Source organism: Salmo salar, chromosome 25 (assembly GCF_965601325.2).
Source record: "Salmo salar chromosome 25, fSalSal1, whole genome shotgun sequence".
Lineage (NCBI taxonomy): Eukaryota > Metazoa > Chordata > Actinopteri > Salmoniformes > Salmonidae > Salmo > Salmo salar.
The window spans coordinates 25,757,389-25,765,451 of NC_138315.1; positions in this window are offsets into that span (position 1 = coordinate 25,757,389).

Genomic DNA, 8,063 nt, shown 5'->3' on the forward strand with positions numbered 1-8,063 from the left:
GGTTATATCATCAATATAACCTAGCTGATGCCATGATCAATTTGACCAATGTAGCTAGGTTACCTGATCCCACTTCATCCAGGTCCCTGAGGAAACCCATTTAAAAGCCAGTTACCACAATGCTTCTCTTAAAACTTGTGTGCCAGAAATAACTTTGAGTCTATTTAATAGCCTAATTTTCTGCATGAGTAGAAAGTCCATAGCTTTTGAAATATCAATACGCTAGTTAAAATAACCAAAGAGTCATTCATTGACAGATCAATAGTACAGTAGAACCAACCACATGTAACCCAATTAAATGGACAATACATTATAACCAGAATACATGTTTTTAAATATCAATACAGTATGATGTGCATCCCAAATCGCACCCTATTATCCATATAGTGCACTACTTTTGACCAGGGCCCATACGGAATAGGGTGCCATACTGGACACGAGCATGAAAAAACTTGTCGGTCTAACAATAATAGACATGTCTGCGCCATACAAGATTCTGATATTAATATTAGATATCAGGGATTCAAGGTTTTGAACACCTAAAGAGGTGCTGCATGTTTTCAAGTGGAGGGGAGAGAAAAAAGAGAGAATAGAAAATACAGAGCTCAGCTCTCTAGGAGTTTGCTTGTACAGTACAGCGGTATGGCCCTTGTCATTAAGGAATATACTGTACAGTAACTAGAGTTCTCTTCTCAGGCTGTCCCTGGGGCTCTCATGCTAACATGTTGTAAAATGTCAAGGGCGGATTAGTCTGAGTGAAAAAAAACTCATAATACCTCACTGGACAAAGCAGCCATGCAGAGGCATATAGTATGTGCTGTATTGTAGGATGCTGTTTGTGTGTGTGTGTGTGTGTGTGTGTGTGTGTGTGTGTGTGTGTGTGTGTGTGTGTGTGTGTGTGTGTGTGTGTGTGTGTGTGTGTGTGTGTGTGTGTGTGTGTGTGTGTGTGTGTGTGTGTGTGTGTGTGTGTGCGTGTGTGTGTACGTGAGTATGTGCATCTGTGTGTGTGTGTGTGTGTGTGTGTGTGTGCGTGTGCGTGTGCGTGTGAGTGCTTGCCTGCATGTGTGTATACTGTCTCTGTGTGTGTCTAGCCTTGTCTCTGTCCTCTCTGTCAATGTCAGTTCTATGCTCCTTTAAATGGAGTATAAACGACAACACAGGCTCTCCCAACCCCTATCAGGGCTCCTCTGGATCAGTCGTGACAGAGCCCTGGGTTGATGTCATATCCCTGCTTTTCGGTAATTCAGGCATGTTTTCTCACTTTTTTAATAGCAACGTGTTAGCTCCCTCCCTGTTAGCTCCCCAAAGCAATGTACACTCTAATTGGCTCCTGACCTACCCCCTCACCCATCACACACACAAACATGCACACACACATGCACACACACATACTGTATGCAGGCACACAGGCACAAATGCACACACGCACACACAGGTATGCATGCAAACACACACTTTGAAGGATTTCACTATAGGGCTGGATAGAAATATGGGTCACCCTTCTCATTTCAGGAACAGCATCGGCACAGCATGTTCTTTAAGCCAATCAGCCTCAGACACACGCACACACACACACACACACACACACACACACACACACACACACACACACACACACACACACACACACACACACACACACACACACACACACACACACACACACACACACACACACACACACACACACACACACACACTCCAAGTTGAGGCACTGTCGCTGCTGCTAAAATGCTAGATGGGTAATTTCTCTGGGTGACAGATAAGTGAGATGCGGATGCAGACACGGCTTGCAATCACAACATGGTAAGTAGTAGACGCTTAGTTAAGTGTGCTTTCAACGTCTTTGTGCATTATGTGACACATCTATATAGCACAAATTACAGTGTCAGCTGAAATGTTAACAAGTAAGGACAAGGTTGCACTTGCACTGATGAAAATAAAAAGTTTTTCTTCTGAATGTACAGTATAAATTGCGCATTTGTTCACCTTGTCTGTAGATGTACAGTACATTGATGCCTTGGCAAGATGGTGCCTTGTCATGGTGAACCAGTGCTGACCATGTCTCTCACAGAAGCCCTGTTTAAACCTGGTTCTAACATGCCTCCTTTGTCCTGATTTTGCCCACATTTTTAGACAGGTGTAGGCGACAAAAAGACACATTGTGATCTGATTGTAAACAGACAAGATCAGGACGAAGGACGCATTTTAGCAGGAGGTAAAAACAGGGTTTAAAAGACATTGATATCAGCCATTGATAACTGGCAATATATTTTCCCATTCTATGTTATGTATATTGACATTATCCCTCATCTTTTAATCTTATTCTACACCCTCAAAGCCTATGATCATGGACACAGTTTACTAAGGCTAGTCCTGGGCTTAAAAGCATGCTCAATGGACAATCTCTACTGAAATTGCTTTTGAGACAGCAAACTGGGAATGTTCCCAGAACATTAGCTAAGATTCCCATTACGTTCAAGTTAGGGTTTTATCTAACATTAGGATAATAACATTCCCAAATCATCTGTAACAACCACCACAGAACATTCCCCAAAAGTTCTCATTAGGTTTCCAGGTATTATATGCCAGTTAGCAGACGCTTTTATCGAAAGTGACTTACTGTCATGCGTGCATACATTTTTTCGTAAGAGTGGTCCTGGGAATCAAACCCACACTCCTGCCTTTGCAAGCGCCACGCTCTACCAACTGAGCCAGAAATATTTTTCCAGCAAACCAAAATTGTTTCTGTGAAAGGTCCCAGAACGTTCGTTAGGTTGCGGCAAATGTTCTCATAACACAAAAACTGTCCTGTGTGCTGATGATTATACAATGTTTGTAGAAAACATTTGCCTGATGTTGCAAAAATGTTCACAGAAAACATTTTGTCTGTTCTTTAAAGGTTCCCAGAATGTTTCATTAGGTTGTGGGAACATTGTGGGGACATCACAAAAGATATGTTGCCAAAACACAAAAAACTGTCCCTTTGTGCAGATGATTGTAGAATGTTTCTTTTAGGGTGAAGAAAAACATTGAGGTGATGTTACAATAATGTTCCCAGAACACATTTAGTCTGTTCCTTAAATGTTCCCAGAATGCTTCTTTAGGTGGTGGGAACATTGTGGGGTTATGTCTAGAGATACACTAAAGTCCTCAATTGCGAATTGCCATTAAATCTGGAGAGAACCATAGTGAGGATTTATTCCAATCTGCTTTCTTATGCTTTAAGGAGCTACAAATGTGCCTGCTGAGAATGATGTGGTAATATTAGGTAAAACTGAAATATAACATTTTCTAAATGTTCTTTAAATGTTCTGAAGACTTAGGCAAGGTCGAATGTATACTGCGTTAACATCAATGGAATATCATGTTAAAACTAAAACAAATACGCTATGAATGTCCTAAAACTAACTTATTTGGACATTTTGGAGCATTGTGCAAAATTGTGGGCATATCCTGTGCAACCATTATCTGAATGTCAGCGCAACTGGACAGTTTTAGTGTTTTGGGAACTATTATTTGTCATATTTCCACAATGTTCCCACAACCTAAATAAACATTCTGGGAACCTTTAAAGAACAGATGAAATGTGTTCTGGGAACGTTATTGTAACACCAGGTGACATTTTTTTGCACAACTGGACTTAACTAAAAAAATATTATTAGGATCCCCATTAGCCAACACCAATGGCAACAGCTAGTCATACTGGGGTCCAACATTTGAAACAAAATACTTCACAATTTACATACAGTACCAGACTAAAGTTTGGAAACGCCTACTGATTCAAGGGGTTTTCTTTATGTTTAATATTTTCTACATTGTGAAACATTTATTTATTTTGGAACCAAACATCTCAAATTTGGACTCATCAGACCAAAGGACAGATTTCCACCGGTCTAATGTCCATAGCTCGTGTTTCTTGGCAATTCGACCATGAAAGCTTGATTCACATAGTCTCCCCTGAACAGTTGATGTTGAGATGTGTCTGTTACTTGAACTCTGTGAAGCATTTATTTGGGCTGCAATTTCTGAGGCTGGTAACTCTAATGAACTTATCCTCTGTAGCAGAGGTAACGCTGGGTCTTCCTTTCCTGTGGTGGTCTTCATGAGAGCCAGTTTCATCATAGCGCTTGATGGTTTTTGCAACTGCACTTAAAGAAACTTTCAAAGTTCTTGAAATGCTCCATATTGACTGACCTTCATGTCTTAAAGTAATGATGGACTGTTGTTTCTCTTTGCTTATTTGAGCTTTTCTTGCCATAATGTAGGCTTAGTCTTTTACTAAATAGGGCTATCTTCTGTATACTACCCCTACCTTGTCACAACACAACTTATTGGCTCAAACGCATTAAGAAGGAAAGAAATTCCACATATTACATTTTAACAAGGCACACCTGTCAATTGAAATGCATTCCAGGTGACTACGTCATGAAGCTGGCTGAGAGAATGCCAAGAGTGCGCACAGCTCTCATCAAGGATGGCTACTTTGAAGAATCTCAAATATGAAAAACACTTTTTTGGTTATATGACTATATGATTCCATTTCATAGTTTAGAGGGCTTCACTATTATTCTATAATGTATAAAATAGTAAAAATAAAGAAAAATCCTTGAATGAGTAGGTGTGTCCAAACTTTTGACTGGTACTGTACATCACAGAAGACTAACAAAACTGTGTGACATAGAAACACTAGATATCCGGCATAAAAATAAAAGTTGATTAATTATGAAATTCTGAAAAATATTGAAAACATTCCACCCATGAGGCCGCTAGGTAATTTGATTGCAGGAAAGTGCTACCTTGGTCCTTCTTTGCATCACTTGACCATAATTATGACTGGACAATAATCAAGATAAGATAAAACTAGAGCTGGCAGGACTTTCTATGTGGAATGTGGTGTCAAAGAAGCAAGGCATGTTACGTGGAGAGAAACGGGGGAATCCAAGAGCGAACTCAGAAGAGGTAGCCGGGATGAATGAACCAAAATGTTTATTGTACACAGAGAAATATGGAGTGCAGAACCGGGGTAGCTCAGATGAGTTGCAGAAAAACCAGAAGTGCAGATTGAGGTTGGAGTTGGCTGAGTTGAACAGGGAAACAGGTCCTGAGGGGAATCCAAGGTGGTGGTGGTGAATGATATCCAGGGAAAGGTGGTTGGGTGGTGAAATGTGGAACAGGAGACAGGAGCCAGAGACAGAGCGGTGACTGCAAGAGTGGACAAAACGGTGTACGGCAGGGAAACAAGCACAGCAGAGCAACATGATCTAGAGAACTAACATAAGGCTAGGATAATGACTGCGTGAGCAGAGATTACGATCTGGCAGAGTGGCAGGAAGGAGTATTTGTAGAGATCTTGATTTAAGGGACGAGTTGCAGCTAGTAGGGATCTGCTCTGACTCCAGCACACCTGTCTCCAACCACACAATCCCAAAGAGAGGGAGAGGGAGAGTACAGGGAGAGAACTGCAGCTCAAGAAGACACCTGATGACCGCCAGAGGGCATAGCAGGAGCAGATGTGACAGTACCCCCCTCCCTACGGACGCCACCTGGCGCACGACCCGGTTTGTCTGGGTGTGAGGTATAAAAATCCTGTACGAGGGAGGGATCCATAGTGTGAGGACGGGGCACCCAGCAGCGCTCCTCAGGCCCGTATCCCTCCCAGTCCACCAGATACTGCCATCCACGGCCCGACGGCGCACATCCAAAAGCCGCCGGACAGTATAGGCAAGATGGTCCTCGATGAGCCGAGAGCAGCTGCAGGAGGGGACAGGGGACTGGAGCAGACTGGTTTAATTAAAGATACATGGAAAGTGGGGTGAATTTTGAGAGAGTCTGGGAGTTTTAGATGAACAACAGAGGGGTTTATGATATGATCAATCTCAAAGGGGCCAAAGAATTGGGGAGCTAGTTTTTTTAATCCACTTTCAGAGGAAAGTCCTTAGATGAAAGCCATACCCTTTGGCCTGGATTGTAGACTGGTGCTGCAGCACGGCGACGGTTAGCTTTGGATTGGGTTCTGGCGGAGGCACGAAGAAGGGCAGCCCGGGCCCTCCTCCAGGTATGACGACAACGGCACATGTGGTCCTGGACTGAGGGCACAGCTACTTCAACCTCTTGGGCAGGGAACAAGGGAGGTTGGTAACCCAGAGCACACTCAAAGGGAGACATACCTGATGAGGCGTTGATGAGGGTGTTGTGGGCATATTCCACCCAGGGTAGCTGGGCACTTCAGGAGGAAAGGTTAGCCGAAGTCACACAGCGTATTGCAGTTTCCAACTCCAAGGTTGGCCCGCTCGGTCTGGCCGTTGGTCTGGGGGTGATATCCAGACGAAAGGCTGACATTAATACCCAGAGCTGTGCAGAAGGCTCTCCATACCTGGGATGAAAACTGGAGTCCTCTGTCAGAAACAATGTCACTAGGGATGCCATGCAGCCGCAAAACATGGGATACCAGCAGGTCCGCAGTCTCCCTGGAGGAAGGAAGCTTGGAGAGGGGATTGAAGTGAGCCGCTTTGGAAAATCGGTCAATAATAGTGAGGATGACTGAGTTACCATTTTATGGGGGAAGCCCAGTGACAAAGTCCAAAGCTATGTGTGACCATGGGCGACTATGTAGGACGAAGCAGACCAGATAGGTTTTGTGGAGGTTTTATTCCGGGCACAGACTGAGCAGGCTGAGATGAATTCCCAAGCGCCTCTCTCCATGGTGGGCCACCAAAATCGCTGACGCAGGAAGGGGACTGTCCAGTTTATGCCAGGGTGACAGGTGAGGTGAGTAGAATGGGCCCATTGAAGAACATCAGAATGAACTGAATCTGGCACAAACAGAGCCTTACAAGGACCGTTTCTAGGATCAGGCTGGTTCAGCTGAGCCTGACGAACATGGGACTCAACCTCCCAGGAGACAGCAGCAATGATGCAGGAGGATGGCATAATGGTCTCAGGCTCAGAACTTATGTTGTCTACGGTGAACGGACGAGAGAGGGCATCAGGCTTGGTATTCTTAGATCCGGGGCGATAAGTGAGTGTGAAGTTGAATCTTCCAAAAAAACAATGCCTACCTGGCCTGCTGTGAGTTGAGACATTTGGCGGTCTGGATGTAGGCTAGATTTTTGTTATCCGTCTACACAATGAAGGGAAGGACTGAACCCTCTAACCAGTGATGCCACTCCACAAGAGCCAGCTTAACAGCCAAGAGTTCCCGGTTGCCTATGTCAATTTCTCTCTGCAGGTGAGAGCTTGCGGGACAAGAAGGCACAAGGATGGAGCTTCTGATCCAAGGGAGAACGTTGAGACAGGACTGCACCTACCCCTGTGTCAGAAGCGTCCACCTCGAGGATGAACTGGAGTTGTGGGTCTGGCTGGGTAAGGATTGGAGCAGAAGTGAAGCGGTGCTTGAGTTCCCGGAACGCTGCCTCTGCCTCAGGGGACCAGTGCAATGGAGTGGAGGTGGAGGTGAGAGGAGCTGCCAAATGACTGTATCACGGATGAATTGTCTATAAAAATTGGCAAACCCCAGGAAACGCAGTAACTGCTTCAGATTCACGGGCACAGACCACTCTGTGACTGCCCAAACCTTGGCAGGGTCCATTCTTAGCTGTCCTTGAGCAATAATGAGAGGGAGAGGGAGAGAGAGAGTACAGGGAGAGAACTGCAGGTCAAGAGGACACTGGATGACCACCAGAGGGCGTAGCAGGCGCAGATGTGACAAAGCATCTCTATCACGGATAGACCGCTTCCCATCTTTACAACCATTGAATCTATGTGTCTTGACCATGACAGTTTACAATCTAAATATAGTCTCCTCAACTATAGTCTCCTCAGCCCTACCATTCCTTACCAGATTCAGCTGAGGTCTAGAACTTAGGAATGATTTGAACCAAATACATTGCTCTTAGTTTTAGAGATGTTCAGGACAAGTTTATTTCTGAACAATTCCAAAACTGACTCTTTGTTAACTCTTAACTATTTGTTAAGGGTTTCAGTTGACTTCATTAGCTGTGGTTGCTGATGTGTACATGCTTGAATCATCAGCATACATTGACACATAGGCTGTGTTTAAT